Source organism: Pholcus phalangioides, unplaced genomic scaffold (assembly GCF_987345545.1).
Source record: "Pholcus phalangioides strain wild (caught in Gottingen) unplaced genomic scaffold, Ppha-v1.0 ptg000011l_1, whole genome shotgun sequence".
Lineage (NCBI taxonomy): Eukaryota > Metazoa > Arthropoda > Arachnida > Araneae > Pholcidae > Pholcus > Pholcus phalangioides.
In genome coordinates, this window is record NW_028301604.1 from 21,887,643 (window position 1) to 21,904,907 (window position 17,265).

A 17,265-nucleotide genomic window follows, 5' to 3' on the forward strand; every position below is an offset into this window, starting at 1 on the left:
AATCTTAGCATCCAGAAAAAATATATTTTAAACCAAAAATAGCAATTGAAAATTATCGATCTCTGCTGCACACTCGTCATCTTTATTTCGAAAAAATAAATTTTAAATTTCGTATATGTTTTAAACTAGTTATGTTTGAAGCAGAAAGAGGGAATTTTATGAATCATAAGGAGAGAAGGCAGGGTTGTGTTTCCATTAAAGTAGATGGTAGCATGCTTTCCCGGTTTGCAAGAGGGTCTAGGTTCGAGTCCCGGCGGAGACATGGTGACTTTTCTTTCCGAGTTCAATTCAGCATAATATGCAGAAACTATCTGTTTCCCTGATTTATGAATTTAATTCACATGGATTTTAGGACAGCTAGCTTTTCGAGTGAACTAACTTTAAAAATTTCATAATATGTTCGGGATTTCCAATTTCTTCTGATATTATAAGCATAATTATCTCAAGTAATTTCTCGTTTCGCATTTTGTTCATATCGGGAATAGAGCTTTATTGTTCACGAAATATCAAACATGTTTATGATGAAAGCGTTGAGTTTCATTTTGTGTTTGTTCCCCACTATTGAAAATACCTTGTCCTTTGCCACCAGAAGCGTTTAGAATGCACAACAAGCAAACCTTGCTCTTACTCTCCCCTACACTCTGCTAGTAAATTACCGAAAAGAGAGTTGGTCAGTCCTTTGAAACTAACATTCTTTTTAATACATATAACGTGTAATACATATATTTTATCATTCCGTTTAGTTTCTCGTTCTCTTAGGTCACTGTTACAACAGATCTAAAAACACGTATTTCACATTTGAAGCCAGTTATGTTGGAGAAAACTGTCGGCTCATTATTGAAATTGCAATAATCACCGTTCTAACTTGTCATATCACGGGGAGGGGTCTGTTTCCTCTCTCTCTCTCTCTCTCTCTCTTCTGAACGTTATCCATAATCTTCCTTCATTTCTTGTTTTCTTTCTTTCTTTGGCTTGTCTTGTCTTCGGGTTTTAAATGCTTTTTTTAAGTGTTGTGTGTGTTTCCCCTCCCTCTATTCCAAAATGAATCTTATTGCTGGTTTCTACCCCCCCCCCCCCGACAGTTGCTTTGTTTGTCAGCAGCTGTGAGAGATTGGGCGGATGGCGTGGAAAGGGAATCACGAAATGATAGTCCAGACGAAGCGGGTTAATTGAAGAGATGGCATCCTTTTGGCCAACCGTATGATGATTACGGCTCAATTTGCACGTCTATGATTGCTTGCTGGGCAATAAAAGGCCTTGTCGCGACTCGCACGATTGCAGTAGTGTTCCATACACAACGCAACGCACTGTAAGATCCGAACGAAAGAATTGGAAGACCAGAGAGGAAAAAAACAAAAAACAAAAACCCGACGATAAAAAAATATTATTTGTGATTTAACGGAAGTGCCCATTTAAAAGCGACTGCTGAGCAAAAAGGATATTTTATTACACATTCCATCGAACAAGAATCGGCGATTTGATTAGAGATGCGTTTTTTTTTGCATCCGCTTTTGTCAAGTGAGAGAAGCCTCGATGTTTTAGAATTATCAATGGAAGTGTCAATCGATGGTGAATAGTGTGTCTATGAATAGGGCTTCTTACGGAGGTAGTTCAAACTGATTCAATACTGGATTTGTCTTAGTAGGTTAATCCCATTATTTTTTAAACCGATTCAATGGTTTATAAAGCTTTCGTCGATCTCAACAAAAAAATTATAGAAACTCCTTCACTATATTGATGCCTTGCAAAGTGTTATTGTAAGTTTGAAGTACGTTTTGCCGCATCCGATGTTCCGGTAGCTTTTGTGACATCGAAAGAAAATATGGACCACGTGGATGGAAGGCTGTGTCAGTTGCCTAAGTATAAGCTATTTTTTTTTTCATAATTAAACAGATAGTTCGAAGTTCTATTTTTCCACATCGCACACCTTAATGGATTTAAGGCTTTAAAGTTTGTCTTTTTTATAGTAGGTTGTCAATAGAGAATGTTAATTCAAGTCCAACGTATTGATCAGGTATTAGATAAAGCAAAACTGGGAAATGGAATAATAATTGATACCCTAATACCTCGACGACCATCATTCTGCTATATATAAGAATAGATAATGTTTCAATATAAACTAAAAATAACATTTCAAGTTCAAGCCTGTGTGCCCTGCTTTTTAATTGACTTTGAGTGCAAAAATAGAAAATGGCCAATTTGTAATTGTATTCATTATTAACTGATTTAATTCCCGTTGATTGGTTTAATGTGGAATACACTTAGAGAGGTATCTGATTTCGCTTTTAACGAATCCAGATTCTTCTCGTATCAAGGAAGTTGGAAAAAGTTGATTTTCATGACATTTTTTCAATCATAATCGAAATTTTTGGAAAAAAGTAAATATCACCAGCAGTAAATGATTATCGCTTGAATGTTTATCCCATTATTTACCAATGTCCCTTTTTTGGGACGTTTGCTTTCATTTCTTTGAGCAGTGGAACTTTTAGTTTAGATTGTTGTTCCTAAATTTTGAACTGACTGCTATAAAAGTTACAAACTCGATAAAAATATTTAAAAATTTTTAATAAATAATAATTAATTAATATATATATATATATTAACTGATAAGTTTTTTTAACTTAATATGAAATTTTGGCATCTAGTTTGTAGCTATTCGTTTTTCACAAATTTCCGTGCACAAACATTTTTTGTGAAGCAGTATAATCAGTAATTTTATTTGAAATAAGAGATTCCTATCAATTTTTGAAAACGATTTATTCAACAAATTGGATTCATATCTACCACCAAGGCGTAATATAATACAGAAAATTAGGTTTTTAGACTTTATTCGTTTATACGAAGAAAGTAAAAGAAGTACGAGAATTACCAAAACAGAATTTATGTATAAAAGTATAAAACGGAAGCTGTTATTACTCGGATTATTATAAAAAAGAGAAACATTTGAGATCATTCATTTTTTTTATCTATCTTTTTTTATTTATTTTAAATCAAAGTACATTGATTTTTATCAGTGGGAAATCAAGTAGGGAAAGCTTTAAAATTCTCAAAAATAATTTTTTCGATTCCCATCAAGTTTTTTTTCAATCAATTATTATTAAGTTTAAAACTCGTTATTAAACTTTATTAGTTATGGTAAATTCATTTAAAATATCTACCACCATCTTGAGAGTTTAATGATGAATAGTAATTATTTTTCTGGTAATATATATATATTGCTTCATTCATTTCCATCCGGTCACTCCAAAAAATTCTCCATCGACATTTTTGAGTGTTTCAACTGCTTTAATTTATGTTTTTGTGTAAATGTCGTTGAAATCAGTGAACAAATATGTAATTTTTCCTAGATTAGGCTTACTTATGCGTAATATAATTAGTAATACTTACACGTATTTCATAATTTATAATATGCATTTTTAATATTTCTATGTACATGGATTTAATCAGTACAAAGAAATAGATTAATCTCTCGCAGATTTCTTCTGTAAGATTTTAATTTCAAGAAAGAGGAGAATAATAATGTTAGTATGGTTATGAAATATTTCAAAATATCGTACTGAAACCAGTAAGAGTAACGTTTCATATAAATTAATCAAATTTGTCTACATTGATGAACATGGATTATGAAAACAGAATAAATGTTGAAAGTTGATTATTGAATGCTTTATTTCATTTATAATGAAGCTTAAATAATACATTTTTATGATTATTCCACAAGTAAAAAATTAATTATCAAATTTTTCAAAGTGAAAATAATATTAAGAAGAAATGAATGAATCTATATAAAAAATACATTGTCTTCCTTTTCATGTGAAATGGAGTTATTGTAGTAGCAGCGATGTATGAGCAAGAGAAATGAGCACATATAACACTACAAAGGATGTTACCTCACAGGATGTGTCAGTTAAGATCTATTAAGGAAGGCATTCAAAAGAGAAGCACTACTTGCTGTAGGAGGGAATCTGATGCTCTTGCATGTGAGTCATTCCCTAAATTAGAAAAGTGCCAAACGGGGCCTCTGTGAAACAATAATAAAATAAATAAAATAAATAAAAAAAATAGAGGAGCCACATTACAAGGACGAATGTTACATGCATTTCCCTTAAAAAAATAAATGAACAAAAAAAAACAACAACTTCTGTTTTTGAGTTTTAACCAGTTGCATTTTAATAAAATTCACTTATTTTGGTTGATTTCGTCCGTCAAGAATGCGAGTATACGTATGTTCATATTCACGCGAATAGTCAATCATATGATACTATTCACCGTAGGATAACTTTTATTTCTGTCTTTCAAAAATTTAGAAATCTAATTCAAGCAAATACGAATGGAGGAGAAAAAAGGAGAATTGTCTAAGCTCTGAGGAAATAGAAATTATGAGCACTTTAAAAAAATTGCGACTTTTGAGCTACCATAAAAAAATTGAACGTTTTTTAATAGTTTATCTCTATGATTGATTATTTCCCTAATACATTTCACTGAGCGAATTTTTTTTTATTGGACAGATCACGTAACAAAGTACATAAGAAAGACAGATAACAAAGCAAAAATGCACAAAAATAAATAAACAAAAATGCACAAAAATAAATAAACAAAAATGCACAAAAATAAATAAACAAAAATGCACAAAAATAAATAAACAAAAATGGACATATACATACACCCACTGTGTAGCCTTCAAGGGACTTCTCGTCCTTCCAGAAGGTGAATAATAATATACGATCTTTGTTTTCTTTTCTTCAATTATTTTGTTTTCATCAAGACTTACGATATAGTGTCGATGGCTTGTGGATGATGGTAGCAGTTTTATAGTGTTAAAACCTCGGGCACAGTTTTTTTGATTTGTTTTCATTGAGTATAATACTTTTAAATATGTCAGTTGTGGTGGAATTTATACGTATTCGGAAGGGGGGGGGGGTAAGCTTTGTTTATTTTTTATATTTTTTTAGCTACAATTTCTACAACTCGAGCACATCACAAGAAGCAATTTACGGCCTCCTACCCCCCCCCCCCAGATAGAAAACTGGAAACTGTTTCTTAAAGCTAAAGTAAACAGATCTATTGATAAAAAAAATTCGTATGAAGTTCCATGATCTTGATCTAATTTTGAACTATCGCAATTGAGAGAGACAGAGAGGTGTCGTAATATATCAAAACATGGAATCACAGAGAAAATTGCTTGTGTATCATAACACCAACTATCTAGTTGGTTTTTGTTTCTTTTTGTACTGAAAATTTTGCAAACTTCGATCCTACCTTGCCTAGATTTGCGATTTCACAAAAAAAGAAATCCAAAATTTAAAATCTTTCACTATAGTTTGAAAGTAATATGTGTATCGTCAAGTGCTTTAGTATCGCTTCTCTAAATATCTTTAATCAAGAATTTTCTGCTTTTAAACTGTACGGCAGGTTCCCCTCCCACTTCCTGGAACCGGTGTCGTAAGCTGTGACCTTTGGTGGATCCCGGGCCAGGACTTTTTACTCTAATTTATAATGTTCATCCCGGGTTGGAGCTCTGCCAGCCTTCTCTATGAAAGCCATTCAGCATTGCGTAGGCTAGAACAAACTTGGCCGCAAATAAAGTGAAATCTTTTATTGTTATTTGTAAATGCCGAACATTCAGCATTTAACACGATTTTGTCATTTATTTATATTATTAAATGATTAGCCTTCCAGTGTATTTGATTTTTTAACAATTATAAAATTTTGCATTCTATTATTTCTTTTAACAACTCAGCTACCATGTTCTGAAAATCTGAGCGAAAAAGATACTAGGTCTCAATGCTATAGCAAAGAGAACTTTTGAATCAAGAAAACTACTTCCCCTCTGAAATAACATTGCCATTTAGCCGCTGTGGTGGTCGAGTGGTTATAGTGACGGACTCGCGATGCAAGGTTCCGGGTTCGAACCCCACAGTGGTGGTCGGCTGAAGTTGGTTTTCTGTGGTTCCCAACTTCAAGGCACAAATGCGAGCCGATCTCCCCGTTAAAAAGTCTCGCCACAGAGAGCAACAGTCCTACAACGATAAATCATTCAATCATAACACTTCACTCATAGTTAGAAAAACTGGTGGCAGATAGCAGCACTACACATAACAAGCATTACAGAGAAACAAAAAATAACTTCACGTCAGGTTTCACTACACGTACACGCACATTCCCGCATGTACCGATTCATTGGGGGTTCGGCGGGGTGTGTAGCAGTAGTAGGTAGGGCCTCCAAAAAATGGCTCGGGGATCCATGATGTTCTTAAGTCAGCCACCTCGTTGGGCAATTTGCCTGTTGTGGCGTTGTATTTGTTTGTTTGTTTGTATAATCATATTATTTCAGCTATGACCTATGAAACTGTTTATTAAATTGAAATCTATCTAATATGTAACATCACATTCAACACCTTTGAACGTCTTTTTCCTTTTTACTTATAATGCGAAAGTCGAAATCGTAATAATTTCTTGATTCTTAGGTTTTGAACTACTGATATGAATATATATCTCCTACTGATAAATAAATAAAAAACATCATGAAGTATATGTTCCGCTTCTTGAAAAACTTTAATCGAATGAAAAGATCTCATATAATACGTTGAATTCAGTTTTACTTTTTATGTTTAATTTTCATTCTCATTCTAGTGAAAACTCGATTTTTGTCATCACATGTTATACACTTCGTGGTTATTTTAAATTAAATTTTGACCACAAAAGTAAAAATTTCAATCATCCAACATTGAATCCACATTTGGACTTCACTTGAAGAAAATGGCAGTTCGTGTGTGTGTGTAGCTACTTTTGTTTTGATCTAACCGGTAATTTCTAATCCTTTTGAGTGCATCTGAATTTTTTGTTATATTTCAATAATATTATGACATAATTAGGTGGGTTCTAATGGATTAGAAATTATGTCATTAGTCTGAATAAAATAAATACATATATATGTGGCTGATATATTGATTTATGAGATGGGATAAATTTTTATGAAATCTAAATTTTTTAAAAATAATGATAAATTACTTTCTTTAAAAAAAATTTCAGTAGGTTTTTTGTGTATTTATAGTATTTTTTTGTATAAAATATATTATTATATAGTTCACGCATACATGAATAATTGCATAATGCATACAAACTGATGGTGTAATAAGTTTCACAAATTGTGATGAGTAGCCTATTGACATAAAGAAGCGTTTCTCAACCTGTGGTCCATGAAAATTAGATAGGTGGTCCGCAGGCTGATTTGAAAATTTAATTTTGAGGAAATGAAAGTTGTTAAATTGCATGCAATGAGAGAATATATATATATATATTAATGATATTCTCTCATACAGGCTCGAACAATAAATTCAGCCCACATCCTGTAAATTAGTGTTAGTTAGTTCATCGAATTATTTCAGAAATTTTAGTAATCCTTGGGTTCAGAAAGGTGGAGAAACGCTGACCTAGGGAAATTCTAAAAGTACGTGTAACATCGAGAAAGGGGTTAGTCAGATATTCTCATTGAATATGAATTTACCGATGACTGAAATATTATTTTAAGATGAAATGATAAGATTTCGATTTTACATTAACTGAATTACGAATTCAAAAAAATAATAATAATAAAAGAAATAAATAAAAATTTTAGTTTAGTGTCGGGATGTACGACCAAACCTCAGTGCATGCGAGAATCAAAATTGGTTTGGTTAACTCGTAAATGTACCCAGTACCACTCCCATTAACGGATACACGTTCAAAGTGCTTTCTAGATGAACTGATAATAGCACAGACCTTAATTTCTCGTCAAAACGATTCAGGTTGCCTCGCATCTGCGGATGAAAGAGAGAGAGAGTTCTACACTGGTCAAGATGAGAGTTCAGCTTGTTCATCATATATGTTCACGTTATTCTGCTGCAGTAAAATATAGCCCGTAATTGCCGAGAGAATTTTCTTTTGGAAAGTCATTCATCAACCGCTCCCCAACAGACGTGCTCACCGAATTATCTGCCCTTCTATCCATATTTTTTCCCGACAGTGGTAGGGAAAAAAACTTAAAAAAAAAATCTATATACGTATTTATAAGAAAAAAAAAAAAGAACGCAATCCCACAATGAAAATAAGGCTCTATCAGCCCCTTTGCCTGTATCATTAATTTTTTTCCACTTGTGTTGCGCGCTGTATCGCCTCTTCCGCTCCTGCCCTCGTTGTTTCTCTCTCACTTTCTAAAATACATTTGATCCACGACAGGACCTACTAGTGCAGCATCATCATGTGCTTTAGGGCAAGAAAAGAAAAAAGAAATTCTGCTTCTCGTGCTCTCTGAAATACCCTATCCACCTCTCTGCAACAACAGCCATCAGTATAGATGTAGTAGGGAAAATATTTCAGTAAAAACTTACATAAACGAAACGAGGCAAGGCTCTTTCTTCTTCTCTCTCTTTTTGTCTTTTTATTATTATTATTATTACGGTAACAACCAACAAATACAACAGCTTGGCCTAACTACAACTCAAGAAAGTGGGCTTGGCGCAAAGCAAGTCTTTCATTCGAATTTCACCTTATGATCATATTCAGCAATTATCATCTTATATTCGCGAAGGGGGTGATGCCCAAATTTTTACGTAATTATGAGACGAAATTGCTTTCGCGACCTGATTTGCAAGACAAAGAGCTTAATGGGTAGCGACAAAGTTAAAGGAAAGATATAAAAGACGGGTAAGAAGACCCTAAGAGCAAGTTTTCTTCTCCCCTCCCCCCTCTAGTTTTCTGAGTCGAAAATTTCATTTTTGATGTGGAAAAAAAATTAATTCCAAAAGAAAAGGTGAGGCGGGGGAATGAAATGAATACTTTTAGGAAGCGACGCAACCATGTCATTATTTGAAAAAATATATATTTAATAGATAAAAATTTTATATGTAGCTTTTACACAGACAAACTTTTCCTTGAATCTTAAAAACTTTTCTTCTTTGAACACTCGATGCCTAAAAAAAAGAGCTTTAAATTAATATATAAAAAACAATTTGTTCACCAGTATTTTCAGTGGATACCGCTTATAACGTTTTTTGAGAAAAATCTATGATAAAAACCGCTATAAGCGGGGAAACGTTTCAAACGGGAAATTTCAACGAGTATTAGTGAAAGTTAGAACCACGAAAATAAGTCGTGCTAAGAGGGAAAACGTTCTAAGTGGGAAAATTATAAGCGGGATTCACTGTAATAATATATTTTTGGATATAGAAAATTGAAAATACAAAATATATTTCGTAGAGAAAGTGAAAATGAATATGTAAGGTGCCATTTATACGTTAGCCGAAAACTCTTCTAAACTGTAGGTTGGTCTATCCTTTGCTGATTCAAGAATGGTATATGAAGTCTATGCATTGCAAATAAAAATATTTTTGATAATTCAGAGACACCTAGATTCTACATGGTTAACGATATGAAATAAACATAGAAATGAATTGTAACTTACGTTATAGTAAGATGGTGAATAATATAGATATGCCATCGATACAACTTTAAACCAGAGAAAAAACCATTGAGATCGGTTTTTCATCCTGAAAAGATTTTTTGCAATCAATCAATGGTAATAATAATAAAAAATAATGATTTCATAGAGATAAAGTATTTATAAAAACCTTTCAAAAATTATCAATCAGTACTACAAATAATAACTGAAAAACTTTTTCTCGATCAAATTAATTTAACTAGCATTCTATTTTGGGATTATATTATTATTTTTTCGTTATTTTATTTTTTTTTAATTTAACAAGTTTGTCATAATATAAATATAAATAAATAAATGTAATACTAAGCATTTAGAGAAGAAAATATTTGAAAGCATAAGGCTACTTACAAGGTTTTAAAACTCACAAAATCGTAGAAATCGACTATAACCCGAAGTACTATTGCATTTCTACTGTAGGCCTATTTCTTTCCAAAAATCGACACTTTGATATGGAACAGATACCACTTTACCTAATACATTTTCGATGAACACCGAGAAAGAGGAACTCTTATTAAAAATAGCGTAGTTATGGGAAAGAAAATAAACAAGGAATTATGTATATATATGCGCTAAATTATACTTTCCAGTCCATAAGCTACTGTGTAATTAATTGTCTTATAGCAAGTTCAGTGAAATTTGTTCAAAACGTTGTTAAAAAGTGTTTTTTCCTGCACATCATTTGTTTTTCATGCATGACAGCAATTCATTTTTTTCAGCAGATGTATTTCCAATGTAACCCGCATTTAGTGCCCATTAATTACGTATTGCCAAACAGTGTGCTTGAAGACTAAGCTAGAAATCCCTAGGATCGGTTTCCGCGAGAGATTTATACAATTACAGTTAAATTTTCTTTTTTCTTTGGAGGAATTTACAGTCATTCCAAGTGTAGGTGACCCGATTGATATCCAACATGTGTTTCATATCTATAAAGGATACGTTCAGTAAATTTGACGGTTATTAACAAGCCAAGTAGTTTGAGAGCTACCTTTTCTAAATACGAGGCTTGTGAATTTACGTATCATTTTATGAAGAGGTATGAAGATTCATTTATATGCAAACTAGAGTCTTGGAAGAAGTAGTTTTAACATGGTAGAGGGGTTACTAATCTAATCAATCAAATATAATACAATAAAAATTTGATGTTGACAGAATTAGAGTTTTCTCTGACTTGGCCCCACGGGTCAATGGTTAATTGGGGAATTTCGATAAAGAGAGAAAATCATGTTCGGTTTGAGAGAGAAAAAAAGGAATTTGAATACGATGTAGGCTAGAAAAAAAAAGACGTATAAATATACTGTATTAAATTACACTGTGTTATATTGGCTGATTGAAATTAATGTACGAAACGGATAGGCCTACTGCGTGATATGTGCTCTGAAAATTGTTTGTGGTTTACAGTAAGTACCTACTATACTTATGCGTGCATAATTGCATTGATATTAAACTAAACGGTAGGAAAGAGGAAAAAATACAGAACTTCAAAATTAAATATAAGCTCTCAAATGAAATATACTTTCTTTCAATTTCATTTTTTAGAAGTTTCAGTCATTGAGTGATATTGATTAGTGGGCTACTAACCTCCACCTCTATGATGTTATCACGTTCAATATAGCACAACTTATTTTATCGAAGATCCAATTTGACCAATGAAACAAATTTTTTGTATTTTACTTCTCTATCCCGTTTCGATCGTGGGGAGCGTTGTAAGGATGAAGAATACAGTGATTATAAAAATAAAATAATTTAATCAAATTTTACAATTTTTTTGGATGATTCTATAAGTTTTTTTTTGTACTACGATAATTTTATGCACTCCAATAGGATGACTATAGATATAAATTTAGAGCCAATTCCGAATGGCTGGACAAAGACAACCATATCCAGCTTTGAACCCAGTAACGCACTAACATACTGCGACTAGTTGGTACACACGTAGCGGATTGTCAGAAGCAAAAGGTATTTTTTAATGTTTGCTTTCAGATAAGCTCGTGAATCTACTGTAAAAAAAGATGTGTATGATATATTTTAATTATATAGTGTATCAATGGCACAGTGTTCATACTATGTTCACATCTGAGGACTATTTAAGCATATAGAATGTATAGTTTGAAGCTGTGTCAGTTTCCACAGCTGAAACAATGGTCAATTCAGTAATATTCATTCTAAAACCAAGGTAATTAAGAAGTAATGAAATAGAGATTGGTGGGCAAAGTTCTTGGTTTTCAAGAAATTTGGAATTTTATTTTTCACAACATAAGGCAAGTTGATTTCAACTTGTATTCTATTTTTGCTAATAAAAATTCAGATATTTTATGATGATTATATAAGATCTTTTATGAATATTTTCATGTGTTTGATTCGTCAATATTTGTGTAATAAGTTCAGTATTTACATCTATTTTGCATTTTGGTAGTTTTCAGTAATTGATTTTTTAGCAAAACAGTAATTAGATTAATATGTTTATAACTCGATATTTTTGTAATAATGAACTTGAGAAAATTTGATGCTTTGTTCAGGGCCGTAACTGGGGAAGGGGGGGGGGGCATATATAAAAACTTTCACTTGAAAAGGATGGAAGGTTAATTTTATTCTACGTTACGTTGTGATAATTATTATTATTATTCTGTAGTAGACCTTCATATGACTTCAAGTTACAATATGTCCATACAAAAAAAATTCCGAATGCGTGACAAATTGACAAACACTTTTAAAACACACACAAATAAACAGTTTAACAAATCAAAATATTTTCTCTGAACAAATTCGAAACTGCAATTTGATAAAACAGTTACACTCGGGAAATATTTTTAAATGAAAAAAAATTATATATTTTTGAAAATTTTTAGTTTTTTCTTAGCATTTGTTAATTTCATAAAATAAAATTTAGTCCACTTGACAAACTTATGCAAGTTTTTGAATAATTTTTAAAAGGAAAACTAGTCATGTTAGTTTTTAACAGCTATATCTAATATAGTAATTACAACGCGAATAGATTAATTGTTGCGACTTAAAGTCGAAACACAAAATTTTATTTCACAGTAGGCCTAATGAATTCCTTTATGATATTGGCCTACTAAAGCTAGGTGTGTTTATCATAGAAATTTAATACACGGAAAACTTTCTTTTATCATCGTCTTTTAATAGAAACATTTTTTTTTTAATATATCAGATCACACATATAATACTAGTTCAAATATCGCGTGAATTTTGAAAAAAAATAGTGATAACGAAGTTACTATTTAAATAATTTTGTAAAATTTTCATATACGAACGTAATCTATGTTGGTCTTACTGGAAATATTAAATTAAAATACATGAAGAACAGGCGAAAAATGTTATTGAAAAAAAATTACTTTAATTCAAACTGCAAAATATATTTAAAGCCAATGCATAGATTTAATTTTCCTAGAAGTTACTTATATTCATTAAAAAAATTCAAAAAATTGTTGGTTAAAAAAATATTTTACGGATGTTCACTTACGATGTTTTTTTCTCCTTCAAAAATGTTTTTCCAATTAACTTAATATTGACTTGTACATTATAAATTTTGTATAGAAGGGCCCGTAAAAATCCTGGTCTTGGAGCTCCAGGATGTAGGGGGCCAGGACTAGATGTAACAAATATAATTTCTTAGAGGACATATGGCCTCGCTGTCCATAATGTTACAGTTTGTTCATCTACTTGAAGGTAGGCTTTTCATTCCTATTGATCTACTTCGGACACTTTCGTACGTTTTTAGAAAGATTTTCTGAACTTTAATTAAATAATTTTTTTATTGTTCTTTGTTTTCTTTTATTTCAATATGACATGCCTATAATAATAGACTTTGTCAAGTGGACTAAATTTTATTTTATGAAATTAACAAATGCTAAGAAAACTAAAAATTTTCAAAAACATATAACTTCTTTTTCATTTAAAAATATTTCCCGAGTGTAACTGTTTTATCAAATTGCAGTTTCGAATTTGTTCAGAGAAAATATTTTGATTTGTTAAACTGTTTGTTTATTTGTGTGTGTTTTAAAAGTGTTTGCCAATTTGTTTAAACACGCATTCGGAATTTTTTTTGTATGGACATATTGTAACTTGAAGTCATGTGAAGGCCTACTACAGAATACTAATAATAATTATCACACGTAACGGGGAATAAAATTTGTGAAAATTTATAAATAGATTAATTCTCTCTCTCTCTCTCTCTCTCTCTCAAACCCGGGATGCTTTTTTTTTGTTTCGAACATTTATGAAAGCGGAATTAATCCAAAAGGATATTTCTAGACTTAAAGAAAAAGTTTCATCAAAAATTTAGTATTAAAGGATTTGCAGTTGGTATTAAAGTTATATCCTCGAATCCAAGTTTTTTTAACAATAGAAAAACTTTCTGTTGCATACATTTTTTTGGAGGGGAGGGGTTTGGCATTTAATTCAGTTTTATGACAACCTGTGATTTATCAGAAAAAAAAGTCATTAAATTGATTAATGGTTCTCATACCTTTTTATATGCCTAGAAAGCCTGAAACCTATGATCTAGTAGAAATACCAGTAAAAATGTTAGTTGACCAAAATTGTCACAGATATTTTTTAAATGTCTAAGGCATTGTATCTTTTTTAAATAACTTTATGTCTTCACTAATTTGTTTAAAATGTTTTCCAAATACCAAACAAAATTGTAGACCCACTGTAAAAAATTACATAAACACCTTACGCGCATAATAAAATGATATGACATTAATGTAACTACACCATATTGAATTTAAAAGAAAGAAAAATAATTCATTTCATATAAAATCAGAAAAAAGATTAAAACTACATAGATTCATTCTTATTTAAAATTTAATTTAAAATTTGAGTTTTCAAAACTAAAAAAAAAAATAATTTGTTTATGGATCTGATATCCGTACATAATTTGATTTAATTGTTCTGTTAGTGCAAATAAAACTGCCAATTTTTTTTTAATCGCTTAATTATTTTTTGAGTTATCATGTGCTTGAAGTTGAAAATCGTGGTTTGAGAAATAGCAAAAAACATAAACTTTCACTATTCTGGATTATCTTATATTATTGGTTATTGTAATTTTTAAACATAACTCGCTTTCCAGGTGAAATTTTTGCATGCGGTTTTCAGTGGGTAATGAAAGCCAAAGTTTCCGATACGCAAATAAAAAAAATAGTTTCTTTTGATGGTTTTGAAACAGAGATGGTGTTGGTGGCAACACGCCGATGTAGGTGATTGCATGATTAGCAGCTCCTAGTCTTTATTTTTTCGAAGCCTTATATTTCTTAATCATTTTGAATTACGTTTTGTTAATAAATTTGCCTGTTAACCAGACTTTGCAGAATTTTTCAACCGGTGCGCCCTGAGAGGGTGGGCCTGACGCGAAAAATTCCATAGGACATTATATATGACCACAATTTTTTTCTACTGAAATCCGAAACATAACGAGTTCAAATTCTATAATAGGAGGTGTTAAAAGCTAAACTAGGACATTTATATATGATATCGGTGAATCAAGTATTTAACTGAAAATGTAGAATTCCAAGTAATATCTCACCTGAAAGGTCGAAACACGCTAGCAACATAGATGAATAGCCTAACTTTTAGAATTCAGCAAATCTTTTTGCAAAGATATCATAAAATATTTTTTTACTTTATCGACTAAACAACAGAGAATAAGCAAGATGTTTTCAATTTTATTTATAATTGCTTCGATTTTGATCACTTCCGTCTAGAGATTCTCAATATTGATTATAAAAACGCAATGTTTTTCTGTTCTCAACTTCACATTTGTGCAGAGGCGTTAACTTTTATCCGGCCCAATGAGCCCGAGCTCCCAATGTTTGTCACCATCTACGGAAATACAAAAATAATATCTATAGAAATATCGAACTTGAGCCTTCCCCCCCCCCCCCCGATCGGCAATGTTTCCAATAACTTTATGCCTATGCATTCGAGCGAATTTTTTGTTTTTGTTTTGGATTCACATTATACAATAGTAAAAGATAAAAACCAAAACCGATCATAGCTGGAATACTTGGAGAAGACCAGGGATGTACAGCCAGTCCGTGGACCAAATATGCATGTCGCTCTCGGGTCAGAAACTTGCATACACTCACAAGATGAATCCATATCACCTCTTGTTTACGGTACATTCCCGTAATTTCGCGCGGTAGTCCCAACTTTTTTTATATATATATAAAAAAAGCTCCTTTCTATTCCATTATTTTCAACGATTCAACGAGGATTTGGCCTTCTCGAATTTTTGAAATCAAGGATCAAAATTATTTTCATCACCAATAAATTATATTATGATAATGAAGACAGCCGTAATTAATTATAGTCACATTAATTTATTTATCTCACATATTTTTTAAACATATAGGCCCACCTTTTTTGGTGAATTACACTTTTACCCGTTACGAGAGAGAGAATTTTTGCAGTAACTTTCTATTTCCCACCGTTAGTGATTTTTTGGTAATTTTAGCGATAGTTGGCAACTTTACTTGCCTTTGTCAATTTTTTGCCGATAATATGTGATGTCACGTATCAATCCAGATTTCCCATATTTTTATGAAGGAAATATGATCAGTCTCCAGGTATTTATCGTTTTGTGTGCACTGATACTTTTTACCGGACCACCTTTCGTGGGCTGCATTTGACTTTGCATAAAAGAGGATACTGTACAAAATTATCTTTTAATCACAAAAATAAACATTTAATTGCAATAAATAAAATAAAATTGTGTGTGTAATATTGATTACACTAATAAGATAGATAAATAAAACAGCTCACAACCCCGGACTGATGCAAAGCAACTTACTTTTTCCACTAATAAGATAAATAACGATAATAAGGTGACTTGCTATATTAACTGATTCATTTGTTATTTGATATTAAAAAAAATTAAGTAAAATCAATTCCACATAAATCCATAAGTTAACTAATTTTTGAAAAATGTAAACTTTTGAAAGACGTTTTCCATTTCACTAACAGATAATAGGCTGTTCTTATAGACTTGCTGCAAGGACGCCCAAGTCCAGGAATACTTAACCTTTTTTGCCGTGACCCAAAGTAAACAACGAGATCAGTTTCGTGATCCAGGGAACTGTGAATTAGAGAAATTAGAACTTTTTGCGAAATTAGAGAAATTAGTGATGCAATAAGTGGGTTTATAAAACTACTGTAAGTGGATTTGAGCCACCCATCTGGGAAGGTCCTGCGAATCAAGTTTGGTCGGGATCTATAGCTCGAGCCCCTGGCTGTTAATTTGAACGACCCATCTTGGAAGCCCTGCGACCTAAGTTTGGGTCGCAACCAATAGGTTAAGAACCCCTGCCCTAGTCCGTTGAGGTCACAGAGTGAATGTTCCTAATTTATGTGTATTTTTTGCTGGGGATTTTTTTTTTTTGTGGTTACTGCTTTTTGCTTTTGATCTGACCAGTTTGTCATGGTTTGTGGCGAAATACAAAAATAATAATAAATATATCAAAATAAATAAATTTTAATAATTAAATCGTTAAAACTGTACTTAAAAAAATCTCGATTTAAGTGTGCCGAAGGAAAGTTCAACTGTATGTTCAATTACCGCGAGATAAAAAGTTTCAAAAACATTGCTTTAAAAGGTACATATATGAGGCCCACTTAAAAAAAAATAAATTAAATGCACACGTGTGTTTCGCGGGAAAAGTTTCATTGAGTGTAATATGGGCGATAGTCTCGCAGCATTTCGGTACCTGTGACCTGACTAAGATTAATGGCCGATAAAGAGCTATCAGTGGCAACATTTGGACGTCGCCATG

At 31.8% G+C, this 17,265-nt stretch overlaps 2 long non-coding RNA genes across 4 annotated transcripts in view; one reads left to right on the forward strand and one right to left on the reverse strand.

The window, feature by feature from the left end:
• The first annotated feature begins 1,135 nt into the window (after positions 1 to 1,135).
• LOC149080220 (uncharacterized) overlaps positions 1,136 to 17,265 on the forward strand; it is a 33,951-nt gene continuing 17,821 nt past the window's right edge. The window contains exon 1 of the long non-coding RNA XR_016193552.1: positions 1,136 to 1,860. This is a non-coding gene — a long non-coding RNA (uncharacterized LOC149080220). The remainder of the gene's footprint in view (positions 1,861 to 17,265) is intronic.
• Positions 3,805 to 17,265, reverse strand: part of LOC149080221 (uncharacterized) — a 78,453-nt gene continuing 64,992 nt past the window's right edge. For 2 of the 3 annotated variants that reach the window (XR_016193550.1, XR_016193549.1), the window contains 2 exons: positions 9,440 to 9,524; positions 8,841 to 8,948 (listed from right to left, as the gene is read on the reverse strand). This is a non-coding gene — a long non-coding RNA (uncharacterized LOC149080221). Of the gene's footprint in view, positions 4,019 to 8,840; positions 8,949 to 9,439; positions 9,525 to 17,265 lie in introns of those variants that run through there. The other variant, XR_016193551.1, reaches the window with a different exon arrangement.